The sequence below is a fragment of the Rhea americana genome, unplaced genomic scaffold (genome assembly GCF_003343005.1).
Source record: "Rhea americana isolate MKP2758 unplaced genomic scaffold, rheAme1 scaffold_3, whole genome shotgun sequence".
Lineage (NCBI taxonomy): Eukaryota > Metazoa > Chordata > Aves > Rheiformes > Rheidae > Rhea > Rhea americana.
Window position 1 is genome coordinate 11,390,685 of NW_028186423.1, and position 13,305 is coordinate 11,403,989.

The 13,305-nt window shown below is 40.1% G+C and overlaps 1 protein-coding gene across 3 annotated transcripts in view; it reads left to right on the forward strand.

Annotated features, from left to right (window-relative positions):
* Nucleotides 1-13,305, forward strand: part of PIBF1 (progesterone immunomodulatory binding factor 1) — a 126,175-nt gene that overhangs the window by 36,267 nt on the left and 76,603 nt on the right. The window lies entirely within an intron of this gene.

Sequence of the window (13,305 nt, forward strand, 5' to 3'; positions counted from 1 at the left end):
TTGTGCTGAATTCTAAATTATATTGGAGGGTAATACTGATGAACTAATATTGTGCCAGCATAGGTGCAAAGAACTGAAAAAAGACAATGCTAATTAGTCATGCAAAACAATAAGGGTGGTTCTAGAGTAAAATAGTTGGATACAAGTACGTAATGTCCCCACTAAGCATTTCAGATATTTGACTTCAGATTAATTCTACTTTGGTACTGTGGGCTGAATATCTGTTAGTGTTTAGAATGCATTAGAGGTGGTCTTGGATTCTCAGTTATAAACTCACTTAGTGAACTCTGAAATGACTCYAGAATGCAAATCAAARTGTATTAAAGTATGTTCACAAACTGAACCACGGGAAGTTCAGCCTGAAWATAAGGAAGAACTTCTTTACTGTGAGAGTGACAGAGCACTGGCACAGGTTGCCCAGAGAAGTTGTGGAGTCTCCTTCTCTGGAGATATTCAAAACCCGCTTGGACACAATCCTGTGCAATGTGCTCCAGGTGATCCTGCTTGAGCAGGGAGGTTGAACTAGATGATCTCCAGAGGTCCCTTCCAACCTTAACCATTCTGTGATTTTGTGATTTAAGTGGAGACAATCAGGAAATTTGCATCAAAACTGATCTCTCAAACCAAATTAAGGTGCTAATGGAAATCCACCCTGCATTTCCTTCTGATAAGACTCCTAGTTTTCACTGTGATGTGACTCTCTACTACGATAWGTGGGAGATTCATATCTAACTGGAAGTTCTTCTGGAAAATTAATCTAGCCTGTGATAATTTGAGCATGCACTTCCCTTTTTTTTTTTAGTCAACTTTATAATTCTTACTATATTTATTTTTAAAATTAAAAAACATATAGGAAATATCTTTTGGTTCTATTGTATTCCCACTCATATCATGCCTCCTGAGGGGGGAGGATGCCTTGTGGTTAGAAACACAGGAAAGTATTTTGAAGATTTAAAAAAGTAAGCTATATGGAGTGGTGGTAGAAAACTCATTTATTAATATACCATGTCACCTCCATGATTAATACTCCATAATTAATGTCATCTTGTAGCTTTTAGTATCTAGTAAAACTCTCCTTTCATCACTCTAAATAATGTGATTAATATGTTTGGGGAGGATTCAGAAATATATATTGTTCCTCAGATTATGTATTTCTTTTTGGTCTGACTGAAATTGGATTTGTTTCAAAGCTTAATGCTTTTGTATTTCAGTTCAGGAGAATGAAAAACGCATACTTTGCTTTTTAAAATGTAGGGGTCTCACTTTAAAACTCCCTTTTAACCATAGTACAGATATCAAAGACTGTGCCTTTTTCCACATTCCAAATGCACTTAATTACTTAAATGAACTGCAAAGTAACAAACTGACATGATGAAATGAAACAAATGCCTTAATTTATAAGGTTTCAGATCTTGAGGTAACTATGGACTGCAGTGTGGTTCTGTGGAACAAAAACTTTAAAAACTTTCCTAATATAGGCAAAACCCCTTAAGAGAAAAGTGAAGGGAATACCTGTGTTGTCCAGGTCGAGATTTAAGTGAGTATAACAGCTAGTTCTGCTTTATTGAAAACAAGATGACTCACCATAGTTACTACTGGTACGGTAATCTGTGTAAACAAACACGTTTGAAAGCTTCAGAAGTATGTGGAATGTTGACTGTCTTGAATGGTGGTTAAGTAAAGCCCCTGGCAAATCTTGTGATCAGAAGTGTAACTAATACCCAATTTTCTAATCAAGTGCAATCATTATCATTTTTCCCACTGTTTTTAAGATTACTTTTGTAAACAACTGTTTATAAATACTGAAGTGATACTTGTGTTATACTAATAAAGAATCTGCTACTTCAGCCTTGAAGTAGATTGCTTTATGACATGAAAACAATTTTTGTTGCTAAATTCTATGTGAGAATGCAATATAAGAACTTACTGACTTTATATCTTGAGTTAAACTATGATGTGTATGTCACACTTGTGTTTTACAAAGTTGATGTCCAGGTGGAAACATTTTCAGTTCATTTTAAATTGCTGGTGGTATGATTATGACTTTTAGCTAATTTTTAAAGCCAATTTTTAATTGGCTCAACTGATAGTGTCTCAGGGTTGAATCAGGCATACAATTCTATAATAGTCTGATCTTCTATTATATTATAATGTATAGATAAATACGTTCTAGTTTTTCCAACTCTTGAATATTCCTGGAGTGTGATTTTTGGAATGCTGATGCTAACTGCTAATCTCTTAATCAGTTCTCCTTCCGAAAAAATAATTGAAAAGTGGAAGAAATGCAGCCTGGCTTCCTATTGCTTTTTATTAGTGGTTAAATTTTCTAGTTTCCAGTCAAGTGCAAAGTAAAACTGATACATTTTGTATGATGGGATGTTTAAAGTGAACTATAATGTCTAATATGGGGTGAATCATACAAGAGCGTCTTGCCTCAAGGGACACATATGAACCATTTCTTGTCTTTGATTGTTTACTTCATTTAAACCTTAAAGAAACATCATTTCTTTTTCTAGGACTCCACTGCTTTATCAGTGGAAATTGGCTAATGAGTTCCAAAATTACTGAGAATACAACAAGCACTTTTCGACACTTGCAGTGGGCACTATAACTTTAGAAAACCTCAATTTTGTTTTTTTTTAAAAAAACCCCAAAACTATTGGGATTTAAAATTCCTGTCTCTCCTGTTTGTAGGGAATTAAGATATTTCTATTGTATGGGKTTATTTTTTTTACCTTATTTGAATATGCAGTTTTTTTAAAAAAACTATGCACATAGGTTTTTTAAAAAACTATATAGCTTTGAGAATTGCCATAAACTATTAGATTGAGTAAAGTCAGGAGGATGACTACAAAAATAGCTTTGAGGTTTGTTGTTCAAAGATTTTGAAGGACCTTGGATTATTATRTTACAATTTCTGAATTAATGTATCTATTCCAGTTCTAAATAGCTGAACTATGTGCAATGGATAATCTGAAAAAGGGAAAAAATATTAGTAGTATTTTTAATTTTTCTATTTAGAACATCTTTCTCAAAGGAAAACTCAGTGAAAGTTGTTGGCGTTTGTTGATAGCAAATGTGTTTGTGGTTGGGAGAAAGTGTGCTAGTGTTTACCTATTTAATGTTTTTCCTTTAAGTCAGCTTCAAGCCATTTACACATTTTGGAGACCCCTTTTAATCTATCCATGAATCCTTATTACTTGAATCCTTTCTTTTTTTTTCCATGTTTTTCTTTGTTCTTCATATTTATGCTTTTTGTTTTTAGAACTCATTTGAAAGTGAGATCAGTCTTACCTAAGTTTAGTCATCTGTCATAATCTTCGTAGGTTGTGGAGACAGGTTGATAAATCCTTTTCATAAAATAGATGTTTAAATTAAGTGAAATGRAGATTCCTACACCTTCCTATTAATTGCACATGAGTCTAGAGGACTATCTCAGATGAGCAGATAACTGTAAATGCAAAGGAACATTTATTTATTCAGTAAATTTATTCAGTCTCTAAGTGTGCAGGAATTATTAGGTTCACACTTACTGCATTATACATTCACTGTTGAAAGAAACATTAAAATTAATTATTTGCCTTTGATTAATATGTTTTCACAATCCTGACGTTGCTGACTGCAATCACAAGATTCTAATCGTAACCTAATTAAGTCAAYATGTTTGTGTGCTGGACTTGTTGCTAATATTTAAATAAGGGCCTATTTTCTCTTCAAGAATGTTTGTAAAAATGAGATTTTTAATTTAAAAGATGTATGTCCTAATTTCTGGCCAAAGTATTTATCGTTGCTACAGTTCCTATAACCCTATATAAAACTGATTGCCACAGCCCTATACTCCCTAGGCACATATGCATTTTTCATGGCTGCTACTTGTGTGTATGAAGAACTTTGGAATCTCTTGAGCTGAAACACTGTGTAGCTCTTGAAAATCACCAGCACTTTGTGCCTTCAGTTTGAATTAACTTCGTCAGTATTTTCTAAAACACTTCTCTTTTTTTGGGGGGGGGGGTATAATCATTTGCTGCTGTTTTATTAATCGTGACTTCTATAGCATGATTTGTATATGTAACTTTGACAATGCCTAGGATTCATATCAGGATAAAGCCGAGCCCTATCCTGTCATTGTTAGACCTTACCTAGATTTCTGCCTTAATCAGTGTAACTACAGATTTCCCATTTTAAAAATTATCATCAGGAGAATGAGATTATAAATTGATTACAAAATGCAACTAAAAGAGTAAAACAAAGATATCATGGAAACTACTGAAAGACGCCCCACTGAAAACTCAGAATCAATACATTATAATGGGAATTGACTGCTCGATTTTCTACCCAAAGATTCTTTCTCCCTCGCATGTACAACATAASTACTTTCCTTGAGATGCCTCTTTGACTTCGTAAGAACCAAAAGATTCAAATCAAAAGTAAAATACATTGAGCATGGAAGATTAAAAACKGATAGTTTGAATTTGGAAAGCCTAAAAGACTAACATTTTTTTTCCTCTTGCATTAGAGATGACTTTTTCTGGTATGCCAGAGACCAACACACTGGCTGTTGATTTTGACACCAACTGCATAGTCATGAAAAATGAGTTTTTCTTTTTGTTTGTTTGTTTTTCAAACAATGTATAAGGAAAACTTTCTGGTGAGCAGATGGCTACTGGACGGATACTAATTGGAACTTGATGTCTAAGAATCTGTCTAAGGAATCTTTCTCTTAACGTTTTTATTATTAACTATATTTTCTGTGTAGAGTCTAATGATATTGGCAGCAGAGAGTCTAGTCTTGACTTGAGCTGTATAGGTATTTATATTCTAAAACTTAAAAAGCTGTGRAAAATCATGAATTATTTATTATTTTTTTTTCCTGGAATAATTAACCAACTGGTGGCACTAACAGAAGTAATGAAAAATATTGTCCTAGGAAAGAGGATAGATAGAAGAATATTGAAAAGGGAGAAATGAGCTTAAGTTCTTTTTCTAGTTTCTCTTTGTGAAAGGCAGTTTGGACATACTAGCCAAAAACTATTCAGGGTGGAGTTAAAAGCCTTGGTATCTTCATCCAAACCAAGAGTATGTATTCTTAGTACTTTGGAGACTGGCTTTGGAGACTGCTTACTATATTGTTCTCAGTCAATTTGAATGCACTTTAATAACCAAACAAAAGTAGAAAAAATTAGTTAGCTGATTTGATCAAATGTATTGTAGTGGTGTTAAGAAGCCCGCACACTTGCTAGGCCATGCCTAGCAGTCTTTGGTTATTCACTAATAACAATTTCAAAATTTGAAGRTAGCATTCTTCCAGAATGAACATCTTCACAACTGTAACCAGTTACCTCATAACTGTAATTGTCTTGGATAGCGTGCTGTAGGCAGAGAATTATCAAYGCCAAGACTCAAAGGAATGATATGTTAGGGTGATGATTGGCCTCTCTAAGCTCTATTACATCTGAAAGGCAGTCTTTGGAGTTTGTTCTATTACCCTGAAAGATATAATGAAAAATTATATGTATAGCTCTAGAAATACTTTCATTTGCGTTTCTCTTCACAGTTCCTAGGAAGTAATTCTAACAAAATAATAGCATCTGAAGGATGGTTTAGGAAGGTTATAACACCAACATATCCTCATATCATAAAGAGGTTTCTTAGGCCTGTAAAATACATTCTCATTCTACCTGCTTGTTTCCTGCTAGCCAAAATCCTTGACCATAAGACTTGAAGATTAGTAAAGGCAAAATATTAAAATTATGTGATGGCTATTATGCTGAGTACCTAAGAAACTCTTTACTATTTTAAGTCTCTAGGATTTTTATGAGTGTGGAAGATTGAAAATGTATTGGTGTCCTTTGAGAAAAACCTCCAAAGCAGTTATAAACTCCTTCAAAGAGGCATTTTATGATATAAGGGTGCTGCTGCTTGGTTTTCATGTATTTCCTGAGTTATAGGGGAGAAACTTCCATGGCAGCCCATGATTGTGCTRTGATTGTTAGTATTCCCCACATACACACGCACTTTTGTGATTCACTGCATACAGCGTCTCATTAGTGATGAGTCCTGACAGGATGAGTGAACTCTTGTTTTACAATGCCTTGTGGAACTCTTTGCTAAGTGATGTTTTGGATGCCAGAAGTTTACATGGGTTCAAARGGAGACTGAAAAAGATCTTAGGTAAATTTGAGAATTACTTAACGTGTAGAAGTCGTATCCAGCTCAGGAAATTCTTGAACTAGAAACAGTTAAATTGTAGTGGGAGAGGATTAGGAGGAAATAAAATGTATGCAGGCACTTTTCGTGCTCTTCTTGAAACATGCACTTTCAACCACTGTTAAAGACAAGATTATCAGGCTACATGGACCTTTAGTCCATGGGTATTCCATATAGAACAGAAGTGAGAAATTTCTAAATTTACTGTAGCTAAATAACTGCTTTCTGTACATTTGGAAAGTCTGGACTGGATATAATGATACGTGATATAAATGAAAGCAGTTATGTGAACGTGAATTTAATGTGGGAGGATTTTTTTTTCTTTTGATTGTTACATGTATCAGTTTGGGTTGTGTATGGAAATAACTTTTCTTAAGTGTTTCTAAGTCACCTGTGCTTAAAGAATTAAACTTCTGTGTGAAGCCTATAGTGACATTAGGCAGCTAAAACCAGTAACCTTTCAATCGCAGATGCAAATAGGAACTCCTTATAGGACACAATTTTTAGAATAGAGAAGGAAAACAAGTCATAAATAGCCAGGTGACAATAAATAAAAACAATTATTGAGTTGCATGTGTCAACTAAAACCATATACTATAATTCCCGTTCAGAAGCTAAATTCTTCAAAGCCAGGAATCTCATATTTTCTGTATGGTTGTAAATATTACGATACTCACATGATGTCTGTTTACATAATGTTTCAACTTAATATAACCATAAATGTTTTTCCTTTAATAGTCTATTATAAATAAGATAACATATTGTAAATAGCACAGCTAAAAATGCAAATCCTTGAGCAAGCATAGATGTAGGGGGGTGATAGTGTAGCCTGATATGTAGGTGCCACAAAAATAGGTACAAAAATATGCATGTGTGTTTAAACATACATATGTAWATAGATAGATAGATACACACACACAAGGACAAATTAGACCATTACCAGTATAGACTTCAATAACCATGAGTTTCTACAATCAGTGTATAATTACCTTTTGGAAAAGCAGGTGATGCTGTACCGTTATCTGGACAATGAACTGTTRAAGAGCAATTTTGACAAAATAGGAGTTTCTGTGGTCTGAAAATACATACTACAGATTTTTAATCTCCTGGACTTCCTAGTAATTCATGGGAGATTGAACTTTCATGGAGACTAAATTCTTCTGAGAGATATCTCTAGATTGAATTTTGGTCAGACCTTATCTTCTGCAGGATCTCATGCAAACTGTTGAGAAGATAACAATCACAGAATAGGAAAGGTTGAAAGGGACCTCTAGAGATCATCTAGTCCTGTGCCAATGCTCAGTCACTCTCTCAGGRAAGAAATTCCCCCTCACATTCAGGCGGAACTTGCTGTGTTTCAGTTTCTGCCCATTACCTCTTGYACTGTCACACGGGACAACTGAAAAGAGTTTGTCCCTGTCCCCTTGACACCCTCCCTTCAGGTACTTGTACACATTGATCAGATCCCCCCTCAGTCTTCTCTTCCCCAGGCTAAAGAGGCCCAGCTCTCGCAGMCRTTCCTCACAGGGCAGGTGCTCCAGCCCTCTGWTCATCTTYGYAGCCCTATGCTGGACTCTCTSYAGTAGCTCCATGTCTCTCTTGTCCTGGGGAGCCCAGAACTGGACACAGTACTTGAGATGAGGCCTCAGCAGGGCTGAGSAGAGGGGCGCAGGATCACCTCCCTCSACCTGCTGGCAACACTCTTCCCAATGCRYTCCAGGATACCATTGGCCTTCCTGGCCAGAAGAGCACATTGCTGGCTCGTGCTCAACTTGTCATCCACCAGCACTCYCAGGTGCTTCTCCACAGAGCTGTTTTCCAATGGGTCATCCTGTGCTGATGTATGGAGTTATTCCTCCCTAGGTGCAGGACTCTGCGCTTGCCCTTGTTGAACCTCAGGAGGTTCCTCTCTGCCCAGCTCTCCAGCCTGTCCAGGTCTCTCTGAATGGCAGCACAGCCCTCTGGTGTATCAGCCACTCCTCCCAGCTTGGTATCATCCACAAGCTTGCTGAGGAGGCACTCTGTCCCCTYACCCAGGTCATTGATGAAGAGGTTGAACAGGATGGGACCCAGTACTGAGCCCTGTGGGACACCACTAGCCCCAGGCCTCCAACTGGACTCCACGCCACTGACGACAACCCTCTGAGCTCTGCCTTTCAGCCAGTTCTCAATCCACCTCACTGTCCGCTCATCTAACCCACGCTTCCTGAGTTTGTCTAGGTGGATGTTATGGGAGACAGTGTTGAAAGCCTTGSTGCAGTCAAGGTACATAACATCCACTGCTCTCCCCTCATCTAYYCAGCCAGYCATTCCATCATAGAAGGCYRTCAGTTTGGTTAAGCAGGATTTTCCCCTTGGTGAATCCATACTGACTACTCCTGATCACCTTCTTTTCCTCCACATGCTTGGAGATGATATCCAGAATCCATCACCTTTCYAGGGGTGGAGGTGAGGCTGACTGGCCTGTAGTTGCCTGGGTCCTCCTTCTTGCCCTTTTGGAAGACTGGAGTGATGCTGGCTTCCTTCCAGTCCTCAGGCACCTCTCCAGTTCTCTATGACCTTTCAAGGATGACGGAGAACAGCCTGGCAACAACATCCGCCAGCTCCCTCAGTACCCATRGGTGCATCCCATCCGGGCCCRTGGATTTGTGGATGTCAAGTTTGCCCAGAAGGTCTCTAATCCCATCCTCCTCAACCAAAGGAAAGTCTTTCTTTCTTCAGACTTTCTCYCTTTCCTTCATGCTCTGGGATTCCTGAGGGCTGCCCTTAGCAGTGAAGACWGAAGCAAAGRAGGCATTCAGTAACTCTGCCTTSTCTGTATCCCTTGTCACCAGGGCCCCTGTCCCACTCAGTAGCAGGCCTGCATTTTCCTCAGTCYTCCTCTTGCTRCTGATGTATTTGAAGAATCTCTTCTTGTTGTCCTTGAMATCCCCTGSAAGACTCAATTCCAGCTGGTCCTTAGCCTTCCTTGCCGCATCTCTACATACTCTGGCTGCACTCCTATAATTCTCCTAAGTAGTTTGTCCCCTCTTCCACATTCTGTGTACTCTTCTGTTGGAGTTTTTTCAAGAGCTCCTTGCTCAYCCATGCAGGTCTCCTGCCCCCTTTGCTGGACTTCTTTCTCCTTGGGATGCACCACTTTTTAGGTTGGAGGAAGTGATGCTTGAATACTAGCCAGCTTCTCCTGGACCCCCCTTCCCTCTAGGGCCTTAACCCATGAGATTCCTCCRAATAGGTCTCTGAAGAGGCCGAAGTCCGCGCTCCTGATGTCCAGTGTTTCAGTCCTGCTTATTGCCTTCTTTCCTGAAGGATCCTGAACTCCACCATCTCGTGGTCACTGCAGCCAAGGCTGCCCCCAACCTTCACATCTCTAACCAGTCCCTGTCTGTTGATAAGGACAAGGTCCAGCAGGACACCCTTCCTCGTAGGTTTCTCCATCATTTGTGTCAAGAAGTTATCATCAATGCACTGCAGGAGCCTCCTGGACTGTTTGTGCCAACTGTGTTGTCCTTCCAGCAGATACCAGGGTGGTTGAAGTCCCCCATGAGCACCATGGCCTGTGAGCATGAGGCTGCTTCCAGCTGTCTGTAGAAGGCCTCATTAACTTCCTCTTCCTGATCAGGTGGCCAGTAGTGGACACCCACAACAGTGTCCCCCATGTTAGCCTGTCCTTTGTTCTTCACCTGTAACTACTTGACTGATTCCTCCTCCACCCTAGGCAAAACTCGATGCATTCCAGTTGCTCTCACATGAAGAGCAACTCCACCACCTTGCCTTCCTGGTCTGTCTTTCCTAAAAWTCACATAGCCATCTATGACAACATTCCACTCATGCGAGCTGTCCCACCATGTCTCTGAATGCCGAACTCTACCACTCTCATCCTGGTCTTCATTTGTGTGGTGGTGATACCTGTTTCACATAAGTAACTCTTGTGAAGTTGCCAACACATTGTTTCAGAATTGAGAATAGCCTGGCCATTTGGCAAGTATTCTGCAAGCAAAGGACACTCATACTGTTTTTATAAACACACTAACAAATCACTACATCCACTGATGCAGCCAAGGTAGTTTAGGCTGTAAATTACAGGGAGCTATTTGCCTTTGGCATTAGTACATCCAGCATTGGATAGGCCTAATTAAACTTAATCGCACTGAGGACTTCCCAAAGAAAAGGAACTGTATGATATTTATATGTAGTGCTAACAACACTTAATGTAACCGCCATTTCAGTCCTTGCTGAGCGGAGAGGATGAATCACTTCCCTTGGCCTGCTGGCAGTGTTCTTCCTGATGCAGCCTAGAATACCACTGGCCTTCTTTGCCACCAGGGCACACTGCTGGCTCATGATCAGCTTGTTGTCCACCATCCTTCTGTGCAAAGCTGGTTTCCAGCAGGTTGACCCCCAGCCTGTACTGGTACATGCGGTTTATTTTCCCTCTGTAGCTGCAGGACTGCGTTTCTTTTCACTGAGCTTCGTAAGGTTCCTCTATGCCCTGTCAAGGTTCCTGCAAATGGCAGCACAACCTTCTGGTGTATCAGCTGTTCCTCCTAGTTTTAGATTATTAGCAAAGTTGCTGAGAATGCACTCTGTCCCTTTGTGTAGGGTTGGACCTAGTATTGACCCTTGGAGGAGACTGCTAATTACTTGCTTCTAGCTAGACTGCAACATGCATTGCAACGCTATGCGTTTTGTTATTCAGCCAGTTTTCAGTCTGCCTCATCTAGCCTGTACTTCATCACTTTACTTATGAGGATGTTATGAGAGACAGTGTCAAAAGCCTTAAGGAAGTCAAGGTAGACAACATCCACTGCTTCCCCCCTCCTCTATCTAGCCTATCATACCATCATAGAAGGCTGCCAGGTTGGTTAAGTGTGATTTCCCTTGGTGAATCCATGTTGACTACTCCTGATAACCTTCTTGGGCTCGGAAATGGTATCTGGGATGAGCTGCTCCTTCACCGTTCCAGGGATGGAGGTGAGGCCGACTGTCCTGTAGTTCCCTGGGTCCTCCTTGCCCTTTTTGAAGACGAGAGTTACATTTGCTTTCTTCCAGTGCTTGGGCACCTCTCCTGATTGCCATGATGATTGAGAGTGGTCTTGCAATGAAATGGCCAGCCATCTTCCTCAGCACTTACGGATTTCTGGATGTCCAGTTTCCTTAGGTGCTCCCTAAAGTGATCCTTTTCCACTCTGGGAAAGTCTTGCTTTCTCCACACTTTCCCCCTAGTTTCCAGGTCCTGAGATGCTTGAGGGCCAGTCTTACCAATAAAGACTGAGGCACAAAGAAGGTATTCAGTATCTCTGCCTTTTCTGTATCCTTTGCCATCAGGGCTCCTGCCCCATTCAGCGGTGGGCCTACACGACAGTAGACTAGTCTTCCTTTTGTTATTGATGTGTTTATGGAAGTGCTTGACATTCCTTACCAAATTAAATTCTAAATGGGCTTTGGCCTTCCTCGCCACATCCCTGCATACTTGTAAATGTCCTTATATTCCTCACAGGTTACCTGTCCATACTTCCTCTGTGTATTTCCTTCTATGTGTGAGTTTTGCCAGAGCTCCTTGTTCATCCGTGCTGATCTCCTGCCCCTTTTGCTTGACATCCTGCTCATTGGGATGAACTAATCTTGAGCTTGGAGGAGGTGATCCTTGGATATCAAACAACTCTCTTAGACCCCTCCTCCCTGTAGGGCCCTATTCCATGGCATTCTTCCAAGCAGGTTTCTGAAGAGGCCAAAGTCTGCTTTCCTGAAGTTCAGAGTTGTAATCTTGCTTTTTGCCCTACTTCCTCCTCTCAGGATCCTGAACTCCATCATCTTTTGGTCACTGCAGCCAAGRTTGCCCCTACCTTCACATCCGCAATGAGCTCTTCCTTGTTTGTAAGTACAGCACAGCAGAGCACATCTCCTCATTGTCTTCTCTCTCACCTATATCATTGATGTTGTCATAGTGCTCTCCATGAACTGCCTGGATTGCTTGTGCCTGTCTAAGTTGTCCTTCCAGCAGATTGCAGAACCACAGAATGGTTGAGCTTGGAAGGGACCTCTGGAGATCATCTAGTCACAAGCAGGGTCACCTTTGGCATGTTATACAGGATCACATCCCATTTGATCCTGTTTGAATATCTCCAGGGTGTATCAGGGTGGTTGAAGTCTCCCATAAGGCCTAGAGCCTGCAAACATGAGGCTACTTCTAGCTGTCTGTAGAAGGCATCATCATCTTTTTCCTCATCAGGTGGCCTGCAGCAAATATCTGCAACAATGTCACTTGTCAGCCCTTTACTTACAATCCTTACTCAGTTATCCCATTGTCCACTCTTAGAGCTCCGTATGTTGCAACTGGTCTCTTTACACAAAGGGTGACTCCCTCCTTATTTGCTTGGCCTGTCCTTCCTGAAGAGTCTGTATACATCCACTGCAGCATTCCAGTCATGCGAGCTATCTCACCATTTGTCCATGAAACCACCAAAGTGAATCTGGAATCAATGTTCAGTGCCTAGTCAACCAGGATGCAAGAGCTTGCTAAAACAAACCTGTATTCATGATCGTGCAACATGTTAGCAGTATTTCTACCAATGTCATGTAGCCACAGTGACACTTAGATGAATCATGTTTGGGTCTTAGGGACAATGAAAGATTTGTAGTACTTTGAGTCATTTATGCTATCAGTGAATACAGGAGAATGCTTTTATATAAAGAAATGCTTACAAAATTTTAGAAAGATCTAAGCAAGAGGGGAACATTAGTTCTTGGTGGGCCTCTGAGGGGAGCAGTCTATGACAGTAGATGTACTGGATAGCTGATGATGATTAGAAAGAGGATTTGTAAGTCCATGGTGTGGACACTGGAGAAGTGTGGTGGGAAAAAATAAGGACAGAGAACCTAGGAATTTGAGGAAACCCAGCAGAGATGGAATGGGGGTATATGAAAGAGTTGTAGAGGAAGTCTTCAAGCAATGAAGTGTTTCACTAGTTCTCATATTCCCAGATAGAATCAAAGATGTGACTCATATGAACATTCACTGCCCATCCCTTTCTTACAGTCCCTGTGTGTTAGCAAGCTTTTTAGCTTTTTTTTTTTTTTTTTTTTTTTTTTTTTTTT